This window comes from Aedes albopictus, chromosome 3 (genome assembly GCF_035046485.1).
Source record: "Aedes albopictus strain Foshan chromosome 3, AalbF5, whole genome shotgun sequence".
In the NCBI taxonomy this organism is placed as follows: domain Eukaryota; kingdom Metazoa; phylum Arthropoda; class Insecta; order Diptera; family Culicidae; genus Aedes; species Aedes albopictus.
This window is the reverse complement of record NC_085138.1, coordinates 164,878,567-164,900,573: the sequence shown is the minus strand read 5'-3', so window position 1 is coordinate 164,900,573 and position 22,007 is coordinate 164,878,567. Positions and strand designations below refer to the sequence as shown.

At 36.4% G+C, this 22,007-nt stretch overlaps 1 protein-coding gene and 1 long non-coding RNA gene across 3 annotated transcripts in view; one reads left to right on the top strand and one right to left on the bottom strand.

Moving 5' to 3' along the window:
• LOC109422641 (signal peptide peptidase-like 3) overlaps positions 1–22,007 on the bottom strand; it is a 271,923-nt gene that overhangs the window by 197,310 nt on the left and 52,606 nt on the right. The gene's annotated exons all lie outside the window — the stretch shown is intronic.
• The window catches only part of LOC134291514 (uncharacterized), a 34,270-nt gene continuing 19,045 nt past the window's right edge, over positions 6,783–22,007 (top strand). For both annotated transcript variants that reach the window (XR_009999129.1, XR_009999128.1), the window contains exon 1: positions 6,783–21,993. This is a non-coding gene — a long non-coding RNA (uncharacterized LOC134291514). The remainder of the gene's footprint in view (positions 21,994–22,007) is intronic.

The following is a 22,007-nucleotide window of genomic DNA, read 5'->3' as shown; positions in this document are numbered from 1 at the left end:
TGCCTTTACTAATGCTTTCACCGTTGTAAACAGAAAAAAACCTCAGTTCGAAAAAAAATCAGTAAAACATTTTTTAGAAACACAACCATTCAAAAGAAAAGAAAAACAAACCCATATTTTCATGGATTGCTGCGTAGAACTTGGATTATTATGCTCAGATGTTGCTGTTTGAAAATTTATATTGCGCATGGTTTGTTTGGTTTCTGCTTGGGATTTGAATACAATCAGATGCTAAGGGAACAAAAATTATGTGGGGTTGAGATATTGGTTTCCTTTTTTAACATAGCGCCTCGATTTCATAAAAGAAATGGTAGAAGTGAGCACGTATGAAAACAATAAGAACAGAATCAACACAGACTAATTTATATCTTTATATTATCTTCGTTTGTGGAATCAATCGGTTCTGTAGTCGCTTGTTTTCGAATGGATTTGGGAGAGTAAGAAAACTTATGGCATTCGGACCCTAGCACAACTTTTGAGAGTTGCTGAAAACACAACTCAATAAAGCACGAGCTGAGTATACGTTACTTTGTGTTGCACATTTTTCCAGGTGCAAAATACATGGTAGTCGTAGCCCAGCGTTAGCACGTCCGAGTTTCATCGCAGTTCAGTTTCAGCAGTCTAGGTTCAATTCCCGAAATAGAATAAAAAACATCAATGTGAGAGTATCGGAACAGGTATGAGAAGATAAAAATAGACAGAAAAATGAAAAAAAATACTTTTTTTCTTTTGTTGGCATGATGCCCTAAGCATGCATTCCTTACTATTTCATTGCATTAGCTATAGGGTACAAGCATTTTATATGCTTTAGCAATCGCCACAGTAAAGCTTGCTTTAAATCAACAATAGTAGCGCCACTTTCGACTTTAAACCTACTTTAATGGAACCTATATGACAAAACAACTTTATATCGCATGTCATATAATATACTATAAAATGAAATTAATGCTCTATATCCAGCGTCATGGTTACCGTAATCCGGGGTCAAATTGATCACTTTAAAACAACTTTTGCGGATAACGTCAGTACCTGTTCAAATATTGCCAAAAGAATATGTGTAAAACCAGTACCCTGTGGATCTCCATGGAACCATGTGACAGAATTTTGATCAACAAATTTAAACTTTAAGTTAAATAACTCCAAATATCAAAATATTGGAAAAGCCAATTTGGGGCGAAATTGATCAGTATACAATTAAGCACCGGTTGGAAAGAAAAATTTCCTTCTCCGCTTAATTTTGCTCTTCTAAAACAGAATAACGCGTCTAAAATCTTACAACTAGTAAATTTAATACTTTAAATGCAAAATTAAATTTTGAAATTTCCCCTTAAACGCCTAAAGGTAGGCAATTTCATATGAAATAAGGGATTTTTATCATTATAAATGACTATTTCCTCATAAAATGAACTTTTTATAACTATTTCATGTTCTGATTAGTTGCATAACATCCCAACCAAGGCACCACAAAAATGTTAAAACAGAGAATTTACGGGAAGTCCTATTAGCAATTGATTGTTTAGTAGCAATAATTTCAGCTAAATGAGAAATACATTGCAAATTCCTTGAAATAATAAAGCAAAACTTACTTGTTTCTAAAAAATTAAAAGTCTACACTCATCTCTAGACATTTACGAATCAGATGACGTAAAAAGTTTAAGTTCATTACGACGCTTAAGAGTTCCTAGTATGAAATTACAATGTAGTACCCGAGTGATCAATTTCACCCCGCTGATCAATTTGTCCCCGGTTTACGGTACTTGGGTTGTGTCTAAACTAAGTCAATGTTGCACTTGACGTCACCCAATATGGTCTATGTGTAGTGATTTGTAACATTTGTAATGTTTTATTCGTGAGTTGTAAATCGAGTTACCGAAGGCGCGAACCCGCGAACTCTATGTCGCCATTTCAAACTCAATTTTGGGCGCAATATTTATTGAAGAGAATAGGCTCATTATTAGAGCAGGTTTCTTAGCTTTAGGAAAACTTAGACTCGGTCATTTCGCTTCCACAACGGCTGGTATTCAGAAGTTTTGCGAGTTGTTCTAAATTTAGTATTTTTTGCATATAATTTCTATTAGTGAATACAGTAGTTATAAACGTTTACAGAAAAGGTAAAAAGTGATTGGAGTAAATTTGACCAAGTTGTGATTTTAATTTATGTATTTGTCCTATAGTGTAACGTTCGAAGTCGGTGCAGCCGACATTCGCGGATTTCTGATTTAGTGATTATTTAGTACTCAAAAAGGTAAATTATTGTTTTCTACTCGACTTTCATTAATTGAATAAATAAATTTTAAAATCAAATTTCGCGTTGGACTTTCCAGCGCTTGGCGCTTTTTGGGTACGGGCTGGAGTTTCGTCGTGCGTCGACCGAAGTCGACTAACAGTGTCCCCGGTGGTATTTTGGACCGCCATTTCGTCCGAGGACGATCTACGTGAGTCCGTGCAATCGTCAAGGCCCGCCCTAAGGGCAGTCAAACGGGAGTGAGTGAGGTCGCCTAATCTAAGTGAAGCGAAGCCAACCCGGGGGTCGCCAATAGCCCACCGGAATAGGATCCAACCCGTTACAACCCGGATCCATAACGAGAGCGCGGTCCCCGCGCGTCGCCAATTATCGTGCGAAGGACCGAAACCCGATCTGATAGTTGGAAGTCCTCTTAACCCCGCTTGGCCTAGTAGGAATCTTAGTACGCGAAGCCGGATCGTTGGGAAGAGTGGGCTTCCCTCTTGAAGGAAAGGTCGATTCCGGACGTTCTCGTCACTAAAATCGGAGGCCATCCGTCCAGCCGCCACTCACCCCGCAGCTCTAACTTCGGCCATATCCGCACGGACTCCATCGCTGTGCGCAAACACTGCAGCGACGGCGGGTCAATCCTTTCGCCGCCATCGCAACGAAGGTACCCACCGCCATCGTCCAGGTTCACGCCATCGAGCCGTGACGAACAACAGCATCGAGTCGACGGAGAAAAACCCTGCGCACATACCTGCGACTGTAGACTGTAGACTGTAGACATGGCCATGATCTAGTGTTTCCAAGAATTTCCCAAATCGTGTGAACCCCAACCAAAACGTCCAACCCGAAATAAAGATCGAGATTGTTTAATGTTTGAAGATCGAGTAGTTTTTCATTTTTTCAGTTACGTTAGGGGCTGTCCATTAATTACGTAAGGGAATTTTAGCGATTTTCTGATACCCCCTCCCCCCTTGTAAGATTTTTTGTATGAGAACCCAAAAACTTTTGTATGGCGCATAAGATTTCTCAAACCCCCCCTCCCCCCATAAACCCTTACGTAATTAATGGACAGCCCCTTACCGTATAGTGCAAGTTGGACGAAGTTCGCTCCAATTGCCAGTACCATTCCGTTTTCGTTACTACTGGAATCTTCGCTCTGTTTTAAACTTCTCTCGTGGTGTTTAGTGGGTTGAGCCAGTCTAAGTAGGGATTCACGTTCTTTTGGGATTTTTCAGATTAAAGATTGCGTTTTTAATTGATTTTGAGCCAGCGACCGTTCGAGAACCCCTGAGGTGGGAAGACTCAATATTAGTCGGGCAAAATTAAAATTGACCGATGGTCTCTCGTACTCCGAGAGTGGCGCATAAGCCATCGGTTTAGTTCAAAAACCTCGAGCAGATTCGCCGAACGGTTACAATTCTCGGAGGATTCACTAGAGTTGTTTCAGGAGTATTTTTTTATGAATTTCTGGAGGTTTTCTGAAGAATATCGGAGAAAAGTCTGGAGGATTTTTTGAATGAATTCTGTAAGGAATTTTTTGAAAAAATCCCTGGAGTTATGTCTGATGAAATTCCTAAAGAAAGTCTTGGCAGAAGTCTTAGACCTCAGAAGGACTTCTGGTGAAATATTTGGGGACGTTTGTGTAGGAATTTTTGGAGACATTCCTGGAGGGATTTTTGGAGGAGTTCTAGGCAGATTTCTTGAAGGAATTCCTTGATGAATTCTTGGAGAAATTCCTTTAGGAATTCTTACCGTATGCGTGATAATGTTTGCACCATCGTACAAATTTGATTCCCATGTCACATGCACACACAATATCTTGGTATTCTTTGCATGCACGTAACCTCTAATTCATATCATAGTAGGTTGCGGGTAAAAAAAACGATTTTTTAAGTTTGAAATTTGCACTATGGAGAGGTGGTAGCGGTAGTCGAGATTTGTCCATTTCTGGATGATTTTGAGGATTTCCTAGATAACTTTTTAATGGGCCTGGAGGAACTTTTAAAGAATTCCCGGAGGAATTTTTGGAGTAATGCCAGGAATAATTTCTGGAGGATTTCATGGTGGATCCTGGAAGAATTCATTGAGGAATTTTTGGAGGTACTCCTGGAGGGGTTCTTGGAGAAAACTCTTGACAGAAGTCTTGGAGTACAACATAATCGTTGAACAATTTTACTGATAGTGTAAAGAGAAGCAAGAGCTTGTGAAATTTGAACGTCTTAATTCCAGAATAGGATTTTAATGACTTAGATCAACAAGCCTGCGATTGCAATTATAATAACTTTGATATATTTATCATAATTGCAATCGCAGGCTCTTGTTATTATAATTGCATAGATTATATTCGGCGAGCATTCGCTTCAATGAAAATGTGCTGAGATATACAGATTTTACGATCCATACTTCCAAACATTATGAAGATCATTTATATGCCAATAACCGCAGAGAGATTTTCGTAATATTATGGGATACATCAGAAATAATCGAGAAAGTTTTACACCGATAAAGTAAAGAGATACAAGAGTACAATTTATAGAGATGGGAGGTCTTAAGTCTACAATAGTTTAGATGACCTAGATCACCAAGTAATTGTTGTTTAGTTATCGCAATTGTACTCTGAGGCTCTAAGAGTATTGTAAATTATATTCCTAAAGCATTCGCTACTATGAAAATATCCAAAGATTTACAGATATTGCGACCTATACTTCTGAATACATTGGGGTCCATATATGCCAGTGGACATCCAACTAGCAACACATAAAGATACTCGTAAACTTATAAGGTGCAACAGACACAATCGTGAAAGAATTATGCCGATAGAGTGAAGATAAACTAGAGTAGAGCCTGTAGACTCTGAAGGTCTCAATTCCAGAATAGTTTTGAAAGCCTGGAATATCCCATGAATGTAACCAAAAGCATTATAGTTGTGCACTGAGGCTCCATCACTAGTGTAGACTACATTCCACGAATATTTTTTACAATCACAGCATGATACAGTATGTATGTAGATATCGTAACCCAAACTTCAAAGTGTCTTCTTCTTCTTTATGGCTCGATGTGCCCACTTGGCCTGCCTCTCTTCAACTTAGTGTTCTTTGAGCACTTCCAAAGTTAATAATTGAAGGGCTTTCTCTGCCTGCCATTGCATGAATTTGTATATTGTGAGGCAAGTACAATGATACACTATGCCCAGGAAGTCGAGCTAATTTTCCCGACCGGAACGGGAATCGAACTCACTGTCTCCGGATTGGCGATCCATATTTAGCCTTAACTACTAGGCTAACTGGAAACCCGTAATTACTAATTATAGAAAGTGAAATCGGTAGAGCTAGCTCATTATACGTAAATAAAGTTACTTGTTGTCTTAATTCAATTGACGATTGTCTATCGTATCAAACCAATTTCCATCACTAATGTCTTACGATATGTACACATTAGCCTGGTGATATTTACACTTCAGCTACTAAAAAGGTCACCACCCAAAGGTTAATGTCATCCAATTACACCACGTTAGGCAATTTTCGGTTATGATATTACTCTCTAGACGAGCGAAGCGAGTCGCTCGGTACTTCATCTCCGAAAGCACTTTCACGCCCCATTAGATTAGGTGTCTATCTTTACGTAGGTACGTGTACGAAGATGAACACCGTTTTTTTTTTGCTGCTGCTGTTGCTGTTGTAGAGCGTTCCAAAGAAGCAAGTTCACCACATCGAGGTGGCATGTTGCAACGAAACATATCCATATAAAAGGGGAGAGTGGGGTGAGATGTGCTCCTCAAAAATTCTGTATTGACAGTGCGCCAGTTTCTGTGGGTACAAAATGTTCTTCTACATTATAACAAGCAATTCACATCGATTCTCCCCAATATTTCGCTGCTTGTTGACATTGACGTGCGCCGAGAAGACAACAGAAGATGAAGATAGATGCGCCCCGTATCGAGGTGGATGCTAATCTGGGTCGAGTGGTATATCTCCATATTTTTCATTCTTCCTTATGCTCTACCACTCAATGACTATGACTACGACTGTGAATGCTTGGAGCAGCGTGGTGGCGCTGCATATATTTTGGAGACAACCAGCAGCTAGCCGGAGCGGCAAGCATATTCGCCGGCACCAAATTAAGTATAATGTGAAGGTCGTATGCCGGTTGCTGGACTAGCCAGCCGTCGGGCTATTTTGGCTTTGTCATCTTTATTTGTGAGTCATAGTGAGTCCTCCTTTCTATACCCGTCGAATCGAAACTTCGGACAAATTTAGTTGGACTTAAATTTAATTGTAGGGTAATGAAGGTCATAAGCAAAAAAACATCACACATATTGTCCTTTTTAATATTTTTTTCATTTTTTAACCTTTTGTTCTTGTTTAATTGTTTGGTTTAGTATAAACTGTTTTGCTTTCCTTTTTCTTTATGGCGTTACATTCTACCTTAACCCACGAGCGATCGCGCTGTTGTATTTTGTACAACACGTTTAAAAAATCTCGCTTTTTGTACTCAGCATTAGCGTGGTGCTGACGCAGGTAGTCAACCGCGCGAGTTACGGAAGGTTAAAGATAGCAGAGGAATTCCACGGAGTCATGTCAGTCGATCCTGAGCGACCATTTCAAAAATATCTGAAACTTTGCACAGTTTTTCAATTTCATATAAATCGCCATTTTTTTATATTAAACCTTCATATTCACTCACGACTAACTTTTCAAAAGGGTGTATGCGAAAATAGTTCTAAAATATTCTAAAAGCTGTACAGCAAAAACGGATTGTTCGATTGTTATAAATTTTTCAGCAAAGTTAGATAACTAAATGATGATTCCTTAGAAAATATACACTGTAAAAAATTTCTTTTTCTACTTTGAAAAAATATGATATTTGTCACAAAAACTCAAATATCTCAAAACCCTATCTTTTTACCAACTTCAATTTTTTAGGGGAAATGGCCCATTATTTCAGCTATCTACCATAAAATTTTGGTGATGGTAAACTGATAAACAAAAAAGTTATGACATTTCAAACATTTCACAATTTTTACAATTAGTAACAAAACAAATTTTTTTTCTGTGTAAATTATTTCGAGAATTATATTTTGATGCTGATTTTATTGTAAAGGCTACCGCCTGAATTAAACAAGTTGTTTTCATGATACTTTAGTTTGATTATTCGTAATTACTATAGTATCTATTTGAAACTTAGACGCGATCCAGTGTTGTGATCAAAAATATTGAGATTGTCATACTTTTTATTGTACGTGACTGGTGAAAAAATCCCTTGATAGTGTTGAAAAGCTGTTGATTATAAGAAAAATGGAATTGAATTTATTTTTAAGACAAAAGCTGTATAATAAAAGTTTTTTTATACGCGTATACGTCTAGTTTATCCGCAAAAAAAATCCCTCTTACACACTTATTTCTGAATTGCCTGTTCGGTACTTTTTTGACGAGATTATAACAGCAGTACGATCTCGGTAGTTTCGGTAATCGATTTTACTGAGGCTCAGTAAAACAACTGTCAAAATCGTATGGAAAAGGTAAACAATGCATTTTTGCTGAACGAGTTCGGTGCTCAGCAGTTTTAATCTCGTCAAAAAATTACCGAACTCGGTAATCAAAATTAAGTGTGTAGAGAACAGACTTTATGATCGGAAGAATGCGAGTAACTTCAACAACAACAAATGCATAAGAGGTACATACCACAGACAAACAGACGAAACGCCTAGAACAATTTTAGTGAAAATTCATCGCCCAGTTCACACTATCACCACCTGGTGGAAATGTTTCACGAAACACTGCGTTGTGCAGTATCGTCATCAGAAGGCGCTAGTGTGAAACGTCAAACGCAAAGAAAAACGATGGCGCTCTTCTTGTTATGAAAGCCACAACCAAGATTCAAAATGATCGTTGAAGGCGTGGTCAATGAAAATTTCGCCAGTGTTACGTTTGTTTGTCTGTATACATACCTGACAATGCTCACGAAAAAAACAAAAAAATACTACCGCTATGAATATTAAAAATTGTATAGTATTTTTTTTCTTCAGCCACCAACACCAAACAAGTAAGTTAAAATTAATAAGTGATTTTGTTTATTATAATCTAACGAACAAGATGAACAATCGCTTTCTCAAAGGTCTTCAACTCAACGCTCTCTTGTAGACCGTTTGATGAAAAAAAATGTTCAAAAGAGTTACGAAATCTCACCGAAAGCACCATAGATAAACTGAAAGAGACTGGTTATGCCCAAATGTCCACATTGTGTACAAAATTACGCATTTGCACGTCCTGCCGTCTAGAATTTGACAAACGAGCCATCTGTATATCATCGGTAAAGCAGGGCGCAGGAAGTTCGAAAACGACAACAACTGAGAAATTGCCATCAGCGACATCTGTTTAAACAATTTAATTACGCCCCTTTTCAAAAATGCCCTGTAATATTCTTCAACATCTATACCCATTTCAATATTTTTAACGTTGCAAAACACGCTTTCAACATTCATCTTGAAGAAGAGGGAAAACACTTGTCCTCAAATGTAACAGCAAATTAATGAATAATCGACTAATGCGCGGAGGGCGTGATAAAATCGGAACATTACGGTACATAGTATATTATATTATATGTATATATAATATATAATAAAATCAACTTGTTTTACTCACGCAAGGCCATTAACAATAAAATCAGCATCAAACTTCAATTTCCGGCCGAAATAATTTACACTAAAAAAAATTATTACTAAATGTGAAAATTGTGAAATGTTTGAATTGTCATAACTTTTTTGTTTATTTTCATGGTAGATTGCTAATACAATGGACCGTTTTCTCTAAAAAAATACGTTGATAAAAAGATAGGGTTTTGAGATATTTGAGTTTTTGTGACAAAAATGATATTTTTTAATGTTAAAAAAGATTTTTTTCACAGTGTATATTTTCTTAGGAATCGCCATTTAGTTATCTAACTTTGCTGAACAATAAAATCAGCATCAAATCGCGATTCCCGGCCGAAATAATTTACACAGAAAATTTTTTTTTACTAAATGTAAAAATTGTGAAATTTTTGAAATGTTATAACTTTTTTGTTTTTTAGTTTACCATCACCAAATTTTTATGGTAGATTGCTAATACAATGGACCGTTTTCCCTAAAAAATTCAAGTTGGTAAAAAGATAGGGGTTTGAGATATTTGAGTTTTTGTGACAAAAATGATGTTTTTCAATGATAAAATAGATTTTTTTTCACAGTGTATATTTTCTTAGAAATCACCATTTAGCTATCTAACTTTGCTGAAAAATTCATAACAATCGAACAATCCGTTTTTGCTGTGCATATTTTTGAATATTTTTGAACCATTTTCACATACACCCTTTTGAAAAGTTAGTCGTGGCTCTAAATAAAAATTTGATATCGAAAAATGGCGATTTAGATGGAACTGAAAAACTGTGCAAAGTTTCAGTTCAATAGAAAATCATGAATTAAAAATTTTCCTTAATTTTGATGCTGTTGCTTGGAATCGCTCAGCATGCCTCTCAGATAAGTGTTCTTAAAACGCACTTTCACAGTTATTAGATAAAAATCTTTTTGCTGACTAAGTAATTGCGCTTTCGTTTTCGTATATCGTGTGGAAGACACAAAGATATTCCAAAACCTCCGAAACAAAAAAAATCCTGAAAAGTTTTAGACGGAACACCTTTAACTCGGTCTTACTGAATAGCTCCGCGTCTACCGGCTGCGTTATAAGGACCCATTAGACATTTCCGGTATTACTCTAACCACATTCGAGCTTCTACCCTTTACATCCCATTCGAGTAAAATGTAGGTCTCTAATTCAATTATTAAAGCCTCCTATTGTCTGTCGTCTTCGTAATCCCAACAACCATATGCGCAAGCAACCATTTCTGGGCAATTATTGCAGCCATTTGGAAAATCACAGTTCCACGCTCCTTCGCAGCAGCAGCAACAACAACAGCTCTCAACCCGCAGTAATTGCACTTCTTCAGGAAACACCAAGTGACCTACAGAACTGCATTTCAACGTCAGTCGTTACAATAAGCGCGTTTCACTTAATTTGATCCATTCAAAACGTGAACGAACGCGCGCACTCGCACTTACAGACACACACACACATATACCTAACCGAGTTTCCCATGGAGGAACTACTGTCTTAAAGGTGCAATTGTGATGATTAAACAAAATAAATAAAACTGATGAATGGATGTTTCTGTTTCTGCCACTGCCACAAGTCTGAATGGTTGTTACAACCAGGCACGGGGCCCGGTAAAACCAAACAGAAATGAATGCGAACTACTACTGACTGGTGCAGCAATATGCGCGGTATGGCGGGAAAAGGTGTTTGCGACAATAGATCGTTACTGTCAGTTATCATCAATTTGAATTGTTCTTTCGAAACTGTTTGGTTAAATATTTGTTTTAACCCTTTGAAGCCGAAATTTTTCCAAGCGTTATTATAGAGATTTTTTACGTATTTCTGTGGTTTTGGTGCTCAACAGTATAGAAAGGGTAGAATATGATGCAGAATATATTTTTGGATATTGTAGGTCATCTGAACTGTTCTTGAGTTTAGATCCTAAAGTCTACGGGTGTAACGGTAACTTCATTCATTATACATATAAGGCTACGATTTGTAGTCTATCATGTCGAGTAAGTCTTCTGAAAGTTCAATGGACATCATCAGATCGGCTGGGGTCACTCAAACTATTGTGATGTTTGAAATCTAGTATATGCAGAAATTGAAGTTTCTGTTTTGGCTATATAGAGTATGTTGTATAACACTAGTTTACAGCATTTTTGAACTCGGTAAGCTGATGATCGTTTTTGGTGTAGAATCATGCCCCGAGTTCGAAAACGCGAAGGAAAAAAATTACAGTAGAGCGGAAATTTTTTCGACTTTCCATACAAGGTCGATGATTTGAAATCGATTTTTGTTCTATTTATAAGCAAAGTCGCTTACTTCACATATCTCATCCTCCGTAACCATGGTTCCGATTGAGCTGAATTTTTTACTGTAACTAGCCTACATATGATATGTCAAATAAACGATGAGAAAGAATTTTTAAATTGTTTTTATCTTATTGAAAAAAATACATTTCTTCATATATTTTTGGAAATTTTGCTAAAATTTAAGGAGATTGTCCCCAAAATTCGTCAATATCTTGATCAATCTAACGCAAAAACTGCATTCAGATGATCGAATGGTATTATATTCAGCTTTTACTTTATGGAAAAAGATTTAAATTTGATTGAACAAAACGCAAGATATTTGATTTTTTTTAAATTCCATATTTTAAAAAGTTGTTAAACTCGATGTTGAGCTAAAACTCAAAAACTGTTCTACTTTAAATTTTTTGAAGCACGGTTTCGAAATCAGCGCTAAATTATGCTTCAAAAATTTTGGTCGTTGACAGAAGTTCACGACTTTCGTTTTATTTTGTAAACTAGTGTAATCTATTAAACTTACTGGAGCTCAAAGAATACAATCAGAAACTATGACATCGGGATATTCAGAATCGTACTCACTGTCCAGCAATATGGACAATATGCAACATGGAGTCTACAGCCGTAATAATATCTTTTTGGATATTCTGAGTTACACAACATTACTAATTGTAATGATTGTATCTACTTCAATTATTTAGGCTTAACAACAAATGAGCATGATCATGAGCATAGGTGACCGCACACTTCGTAGTTGCTACTCCGTGATTGACTAGAGCTAGCGGAATTGCACAGAGAACCAATTGATGGGGCTTGGGATTAGCACACCTTCTTCAATGTACGCGTTCCGAGTGTAGTAACGGAACTGCATCGTTTGGTGGTTGAATTAAGAATGAATTATTTATCCCAAGATGTCAGTACATGTTCTTTTCAATGATTGCTTAGATGCTACACAGAGAACTCAAACTTTAATAGGTCAATAACGGCGCCGGCCACGTCCTTACGGTCAACCGGGGAAGGGAAGGGATGCTAGTTGGACAACCGTTGCTACTAGAGGTTGTATATACTACTGTGCCCTCCACAGTTGTCACGGGAAGGAGTTTTTGTTAGTTGGGTTGGGAGGTATTGGTAGTTACATAAATCAGGATTCACTTTGGTAAGCGTTGCAGTCTATGTAACCGTGAGCATACACAAAACATATATTCACAGAATTGTGCCACCTCACAGTTTGGAGGAATGGTGAGACCTTGAAAATTCTTAATAGGAATTTAGAGAAAGCCTTATGAAACCAAAGATATCTTGCGTCACCTCGCAATTAGACCTGGTGAACCAATGTACAATGTTACTTGCTTTTAATACTATGGACACAAAATATTGAGACAAAATTTTGTGTCGACACTAATTATGACGAAACGTACTTATTAAGGAAAACAACACTGAAACATATTGGAAAACAAAATACTGAGGCCAGCACCTTTCAGTGGCGGTTGGCGGACTGTACAGTAATATAGGAAAATTTTATTGAAAACATGTGAATAGCGAGAATTTGCGCCGACACTTGAAGTGGCGATCTTTGAAATGCTTGTAGTGTATATATACGAAAGATGAGTATGAGTAATATACACAAACAGATACATGATAGACAAAGTGGAAGAGATAATTTCCAAGATGCAACCTTCGACATTGACAACAAAAACCAAGTCGACACTCATGGTGACGAACTATACAAATTTGATTAAAAAATTTTCAAAGCTACATACACACATAATGAATCAATAAAATAATGAAAATACAGAAAGAAAACACCGAAGAAGCAACAAGGAACAAACTCACCAGATAATCCCTCTGGCACGCATGTTCACTCTATTAAATCACTCGCTTGGGCTCCCGATTGATGGGTTACATGCTATAGCACACACAACATAACAGAACTGAACTAGAATCGCAATCATGGCCCAGAATCAGCATCTCCCCACGCACACTTACTAAGCTATCATCGCGCGCTTTCCCAAAACGAACCGCCGTTTGCGAGGGAACTAAAGAAGAAAAAAAACCACATACACGACGACTCGCGCACCGACGAACCCGAGCTATCACTTTTCACTGAAATGACGCAATACTAGTAGGAGCCCGACTAGAAGCACCTTACACTAACAAGACTATAACACAACTATGACAACTGTTGTTCGAAATAACATAAATTAATATATTTTTGTTAATTCGTAACATAAATTCGTAACACATTAAATGTTATGTTTGTAATATTTTTTGTATATTTTTGTGTAATATAATAGTGTTCATCAAAATTTATTAAATTAACACAAATTTAACACATTAACACAAAATATCACGAAATGTTGATGGTTTTTGTTATTTTGGTCACTCAAGCCAAAAGATTTATAACGAAATTTATAACAAATTTGTTCTGAAAAAAAAACAGAATTGTTATAATTTAGTTATTGTTAGCCAAGTTTAATCTAACAAAGTTTATCATAATCTTTTTATAATTATATCTCTAATTGTTTGTTTTAAGCCCAGTTTTGTGTTAAAAGAAATCGCTAAAGAAAGTTCTCGACTGGTTCTTGGTAGAAAACTTTCCACAGTGGCTATTTAAATTGGCATTTCTTCGCAACTGCGTACTGAGAAAAATGGTTTCTTGAGCGATTCAGACAAAGAATATCCCATGCATCAAGATAGGCCAAAACTTTTTTCTGAACTGCAAACAGCCCTTTAACTAGAACGTGTTTTGATAGATTTTTTGTTATTATTACTAATAACGGTACATGTTTTATAACAACCGTTGTTACAAAAATCATTGTAACAAAATAACATAACCTTACGTTAGCAAAAACTGTAAAAGTTAATAGTAACATAACCTGTAATGAATTTGTTTTTCCCATCTAATATTACGAATAGAGGGTCTTGTTTCCCGGACTGAAAAAAATCCTGGGATTCGGGATTTTTATTTTTCAAATCCCGGGATTTCCCGGGATCTCGGGATAAATCCAAATTTTCCAAAAACCAAAAAAAAAAACATGCATAAAATGTGTTTCCAAACATATTTTTTGATTTTTTGATTTATTTGAACTTGAGAAAAGGATGATATTTCGCGAAAAAAAAAACAAATAGCCCCATTTAAACCATGTAAGACATGACAAAGATCTGGATCAAGGTAAGTAAAAGGAAGGTAATCCAATATGCTAAATCATACAATCCGCCATATTGGAATTTGGAATGACAGCTGGCAAGTTTGTTTTGATTTGGAAGTTTATCAATGATAGCAAGCCATGACCGAAAAGGTCACTTCATGATGATTTCAACCAACGAGCTTGTGTCCTAATTTATTGCATCCAAATAGCATTAGCATTAGCATTAGCATTAGCATTAAGCGAGTCGCACAAATTCGTAGGTGGTACAGTCCTAGACCGCTGTTATGAGGGTTGCCTCCTTCCCGTCCGAACCAAAGCACAAAGATTTGGGACTAATCTCTGACTCTTAGACAAGACTGACGCAATCCTCCAATGGTCGAGCACTGTCCTGGCCACGTCCTTGCGACTGCTGAGGGATGGGGAAGGATGGTTAGTTTTGGACACCTATGAAAAATGTAGACAACTCTACGATCTCTCAGGCCTAGGTGTCACGGGACTTTGGGTGTTGTTAGTGGAAGGGTAAACTCCAAAGAATACGCTTGGTCAACGTTCAGGCACACCATGGTAAGTCTTCTTCGAATCAGTTGTCTGACCGATTCATCATGGCTTCCTCGTCGTCTTGATGGCATTTGGTTGAATTACTAGATTCTTCGGTTGATAATCTGAAATATAAAATAATATTAACAACGTACGTCAAATAAGCTACAGTTACATATTTTTACAATATTATTTATATCATGCGATAAATTTACCTCAAACCTGCTGAAATAAAATGTTGATTAGCAGTACATTTAAACAAAATTAACTACAAAACACAAAAAAAAGCATCAAACTTTGATCTTGGAGTATTTATAAATACGGTAAATATCAAGATCAAAATTTGATTTGGTAGATCTTACACCGCAACGCACCATTCTAAGGTGATCTACCCACGTTACGGGTTTCCTAATTTATTGCATCCAAATAATGCAATAACCCCAATGGTATGCTCTAGACTAGAGAAATATTACCCGTCCCGTGCGAAACTTCTCTGAAACCCTGCAGAGTAATCTTGGCAACAGTTTGTTACACATAAAGCCTCCGGGTAAAATTCCCAACTGCTGCCGAAGGTACACCATCACGCCTTTCCTCAAGTTTCTGATCTGTTGGTTTTTCTTTAAGCTTTCGGCAGTAAAGATTCGGCATGCGTATATGGCTAAAGTTGAGCGTATGGCGTGAATTTATCACAATAATTAACTTGCAATTCTACAACAAGCTCGACAACAAGCACCTGTCTTGCCACTGCGGAAATTTGTTTCACTTGTTTGGAAGTAAATAACAACCCGTAGCAACCCTAGCAACCTCACAGAAACCGATAGAGTAGCGCGTAAACAAACTCGCCAGCAATCAACTCCTACACCCCCGCCATAAACCTCTCTCCGCGTCTACTTACTGCTTATATGCTAGTACCTTCCATTAAATTTACCTTGATCTGGATGGAATTCGTACTCAATTTATCGTTGATTTTTTTAAACTTATTTCAAACTATATTTTCATTCCTAGAGGAACTAATTAACAAAGACTCCACGGAATTTAAGGGGAAATTATTTCATAGATCCAAGTGGCCTCTCCATATGATAAGAGCGGTAATATGACCCATTTTCTATTAGCTTTCAACTGCTTTTTACAGAACTTAGCTAAAATATCTAGAAAAAAAGTTATTAAGTAAATTAATCCTTGGTGTCATCGACCAAAAGTTTGGGGTCACCCCTCAATATGATGTATCGGCCAAAAGTTTGGGGTCACTTTCGTAAAACATGGAAAAGTGATTTGGTGATATCTTCGTCATCTGTAGTTCAATTTTAATTCTTTTTGGCTCATTTCAAAGATAATTAACTAAATTTACGTTTGATATCTTCAACTTAACGTATTTAACGATTTTTGTATATAAAAATGTTATGTAAAGTTAGCACATTTTACCACGCTTCAAAAAATGAGGCAACTTTACGTTAAGTTTTAGTGTGTAAATTTCAACAAATATGTGTGGTTCAATGTCTATGCAGTAAGTATCATTCATTTTGTTTCAAATAAGCCAAGAAGAATTAAAATTGAATGAAAGATGACAAAGATATCAACAAATCACTTTTCCATGTTTTACGATAGTGACCCCAAACTTTTGGCCGATACATCATTTTGAGGGGTGACCCCAAACTTTTGGTCGATGACATCAAGGATTAATTTACTTAATAACTTTTTTTCTAGATATTTTAGCTAAGTTCTGTAAAAAGCAGTTGAAAGCTAATGAGGAATTCCACAGAGTCATGTCAGTCGATCCTGAGCGACCATTTCAAAAATATCTGAAACTTTACCCAGTTTTTCAACTTCATCTAAATCACCATTTTTTTATATTAAACCTTCATATTCACTCACGACTAACTTTTCAAAAGGGTGTATGCGAAAATAGTTCAAAAATATTCTAAAAGCTGTACAGCAAAAACGGATTGTTCGATTGTTATGATTTTTTCAGCAAAGTTAGATAACTAAATGAAGATTCCTTAGAAAATATACACTGTAAAAAATTTCTTATTTTACTTTAAAAAAATATGATCTTTGTCACTAAAACTCAAATATCTCAAAACCCTATCTTTTTACCAACGTCAATTTTTTAGGGAAAATAGCCCATTATATCAGCTATCTACCATAAAATTTTGGTGATGGTAAACTGATAAACAAAAAAGTTATGACATTTCAAACATTTCACAATTTTTACATTTACTAACAAAAAAAATTTTTTTTTCTGTGTAAATTATTTCGTGAATTATATTTTGATGCTGATTTTATTGTAAAGGCTACCGCCTGAATTAAACAAGTTGTTTTCATGATATTTTTGTTGGTTTATTCATAATTACTATAGTATCTATTTGAAAGTTAGACGCGATCCAGTGTTGTGATAAAAAATATTGAGAGTGTCATACTTTTTATTGTACGTGACTGATGAAAAAATCCCTTGATAAGCCTAGTTTGGTGTTTGAAAGGAATCGCTCAAGAAATTTCTTGACCGATTCCTGGCAGAAACTTTCCACTGTGACTGCCATTTGAACTGTCATTTCTTCGCAACTGCGTACTGTGATCGAAGAAAAACGATTTCTTGGGCGATTCAGGCAAGGAATTTCCCATGCATCAAGATAGGCCGAAAAATTCCTTCTGAACTGCAAACAGCGCTATAGTTGTGAAAAGCTGTTGATTATAAGAAAAATGGAATTAAACTTATTTTTAAGACAAAAGCTGTATAATAAAAGTTTTATATACGCGTATACGTCTAGTTTATCTGCAAAAAAAAATACCTCTTAGAGAACAGACTTTATGATCGGAAGAATGCTAGTAACTTCAACAACAACAAATGCATGAGAGGTACATACCACAGACAAACAGACGAAACGCTTAGAACAATGTTCGTGAAAATCCATCGCCCAGTTCACACTACCACCACCTGGTGGAAATGTTTCACGAAACATTGCGTTGTGCAATATCGTCATCAGAAGACGCTAGTGTGAAACGTCAAACGCAAAGAAAAGCGATGGGCGCTCTTCTGGTTATGAAAGCCACAAGCAAGATTCAAAATGATCGTTAAAGGCGTGGTCAATGAAAATTTCGTCAGTGTTACGTTTGTTTGTCTGTATACATACCATGACAATGCACACGAAAAAGCAAAAAAATACTACCGCTATGGATATTAAAAATTTTATAGTAATTTTTTCTTCAGCCAAGCAAACAACACCAAACTAGTCAGTTAAAACTAATAAGTGATTTTGTTTATTATAATCTAACGAACAACATGAACAGTCGCTTTCTCAAAGGTCTTCAACTCAACGCTCTCTTGTAGACCGTTTGATGAAAAAAAAAATGTTCAAAAGAGTTACGAAATCTCACCGAAAGCACCATAGATAAACTGAAAGAGACTGGTTATGCCCAAATTGAATACAAATTTACGCATTTGCACGTCCTGCCGTCTGGACTTTGACAAACGAGCCATCTGTATATCATCGGTAAAGCAGGGCGCAGGAAGTTCGTAAACGACAACAACTGAAAAATTGCCAGAAGTGCTAAGTGCAGAGAGTCATGCCACCGTACCATCAGTGATATCTGTTTAAACAATTTAATCACGCCTCTTTTCATAAATGCTTTGAAATATTCTTCAACATCTATACCCATTTTAATGATTTTAACGTTGCAAAACACGCTTTCAACATTCATCTTGAAGAAGAGGGAAAACACGTGTCCTCAAATGTAACAGCAAATTATAATGAATAAACGACTAATGCGCGGAGGGCGTGATAAAATCGGAACATTACTGTACATATAGTATACATAATACATAATAAAAACAGCTTGTTTTACTCACGCAATGCCATTAACAATAAAATCAGTATCAAACTGCGATTTCCGGTCGAAATAATTTACACTAAAAAAAAACATTACTAAATGTAAAAATTGTGAAATGTTTGAATTGTCATAACTTTTTTGTGTATTAGTTTATCATCACCAAATTTTTATGGTAGATTGCTAATACAATGTACCGTTTTCCCTAAAAAAAATTACGTTGGTAAAAAGATAAGCTTTTGAGATATTTGAGTTTTTGTGATAAAAATTATATTTTTTAATGTTAAAAAAGATTTTTTTTTCACAGTGTATATTTTCTTAGGAATCACTATTTAGTTATATAACTTTGCTGAACAATAAAATCAGCATCAAACTGCGATTTTTGACCGAAATAATTTACACAGAAAAAAATATTTACCAAATGTGAAAATTGTGAAATGTTTGAAATGTTATAACTTTTTTGTTTATTAGTTTACCATCACCAAATTTTTATGGCAGATTGCTAATACAATGGACCGCCTTCTCTTAAAAAATTACGTTGGTAAAAAGATAGGGTTTTGAGATATTTGAGTTTTTGTAACAAAAATGATATTTTTTAATGTTAAAAAAGATTTTTTTTCACAGTGTATATTTTCTTAGGAATCACCATTTAGTTATCTAACTTTTCTGAAAAATTCATAGCAATCGAACAAACCATTTTGGCTGTGCAGATTTTTGAATATTTTTGAACCATTTTCACATACACCCTTTTGAAAAGTTAGTCGTGATTCAAAATAAAAATTTGATATCGAAAAATGGCAATTTAGATGGAACTGAAAAACTGTGCAAAGTTTCAGTTCAATAGAAAATCATGATTTTAAAAATTTCCTTAATTTTGATGCTGTTGCTTGGAATCGCTCTAATAGAAAATGGGTCATATTACCGCTCTTATCTTAAAATTTGGTCGACCCAACTTCCAGCGACACTGCCGTAAGTTTATATTCATTTTTTAGAAAATTTGGCAACTTTGGGTTAAGTTTACATACAAATTTTTTTGAAAAAGTTTCTTTTAAATCATGTTCAAAGTTTCTTTGACTTATTATCTTTTGAATGAAACCTAGGGTTTTGAAATCGGACGCAAATTGGCGGAGATATGGGCCTAAAAAAATGACATGTTTTTGAGGGGGTGACCCCAAACTTTTGAACGGGAGTGTATATAGATATAAAAATTACAATAAATCGGAGAAAATTGGGTTAATTTGAAACTCCATGCATTTTGTATGGGATTAAAAATTAGAGAAAAACTTTAAACCTCATTTACTCGAAAGTGGGTTTTTGTCATTTACACCCCTTTGCTTCAGGTGTGGGTAGATCACCTTAGAATGGTGCGTTGCGGCGTAAGATCTACCACCACATCAAATTTCGATCTTGTTAATGTTTTCATGCCTAAAGTTGCCGATCAGTGGTGAGCAGACATTCCAGGATCGAGTTTTGATGTGCTTTTTTTTAATGTTTTGTTGCTAATCCACATTTTATTTCAGGAGTAATCAGGTAAATTCTATGTTTATAAATTCTTATTAATCATGATTATGATTGATTTTCAAACAAATGTATAACAAAACATACACAACACGCACTGACATACATTACATATACATATCTCATCATATATTGGGAAAGAAAGGGACCATCAGGGCACCCGATTGAAACGATTTGGACAGGAGCTTGGAACTGCCTCCTCCTTGTTGTTAACATTTCGTGGATTGAGGGCGGGCTCTTCGACCCCATCTATTGGGAGTATTCTGTCAATCGAGGGCTTGATTTTGCAGTTGCTCGTGAGAACTTTCTTCTGGAAGGAGATTCTTTCCCCCCTGACGCGGGTTTCGCGCAAGTGTCTCTGCTTGCGGGTCCGCACAACCCTTTTTGGCTCTTCATACAGGAGAATGACTGATCACTAAGAACAGCACAATCTTGATCAAATCGCTTTTCAGATTATTCCTATAGGATTATTCCTATAGGCAGCTACAATATCATCATCATACTATTATGCAAAGTATTGCTTTTTAATGTGATTCCTGATGGTTTTGGTATCCATAATATTATAAGGATTGTCGGGGCCCGTGGCGCAGTGGTCCACACGTTCGCTTCATAAGCGGATGGTCATGGGTTCGAACCCAGCCCCGGCACTTGCAATTTTTCGTCAGTTGCTCTTCCCGCAGAGAGCAGCTCACCCTAAAACGAAAGTACACAGCGAATGAGTAACTTACGAAAAGACAAAGGATTTTTCACTCATATTTGCGTGCGACTGGATCAGCACAAAAAATGTGCTGATCCGGGTTTACACAAATTTGCGTGAATTTTCACACAAGTTTGCATGAAATCTTTTGTCTTTTCGATCGCTGCGTGAAAGTTACTCCTTGCTCTGTGTACATCGATCTTTCCGTGCTGGCACCTGACCCTCTTTGGAGCATATGCTCTAACGGACCCGGAAAACTTGGATATCGGCGAACCGCAACTCATAATGGACGACCCCCAATTGGACTGGAAAAGGAACAGCAGCCACACATCAGCATCATCGTGTGCTCATCATTCTACTGTGGACAGGGTAGAAACATGAAAGCAGCACAAAGGCACCAGTTCGATATAGTTTAATTAGAATAGCATACATTTAGGCGCTGTACAATGTGTAAAGTGCAGCGTCCAATGGACTACCTGCATCGGTATCCGACAGATTCCACCGCGAGAGGCGCTTCATGCATAATTGAACTCTATCGGAAACTAATGGAAACTGTTGAATGTTCCGTCAAACTCCAATAGATGGCGACTCTATAGTGTAATCAATTTTACAGTGGTTGTCCCGAATCAGGGTTAAACTGCAGTTTATGAAATTTCGCTTTTGATTGAACTTTGAATAGAAATTTCAAAACACCTTTTAGTACGCTGTTTTTATTTTTAAAATTTGTTCTAATAAAATGAATTACATGCAATTATTTTTATTAAAAATGAGCATTAAAAAAATATTTATTTTTCTTTTTGATCTCAACTAGTGCGGTATTAGGTGCAGTACGGTAAAGTTGCTACCACAACATTTTGACAGATCATTTGTTTTGGCCAATCAGCATCAGCACCGCGGAGTCGCGTTCGCATGCAGTGCAGTAGCCGAACAACACAAACGATCGAAAACGAGGCTGATAAAATTTAAAATTTAAGCATTTTGCTTGTTTTGTGATAAAAAATCATCGCGGATGTGTTAAAAAAAGTTATTCTACCGTTGGAAACGATGGGCTAGACGATGGATACCTCGCCCACCAAGGAAAAGCCTGAAATTTTCGCTGGAGCAGGTAAGTCTTGTGGT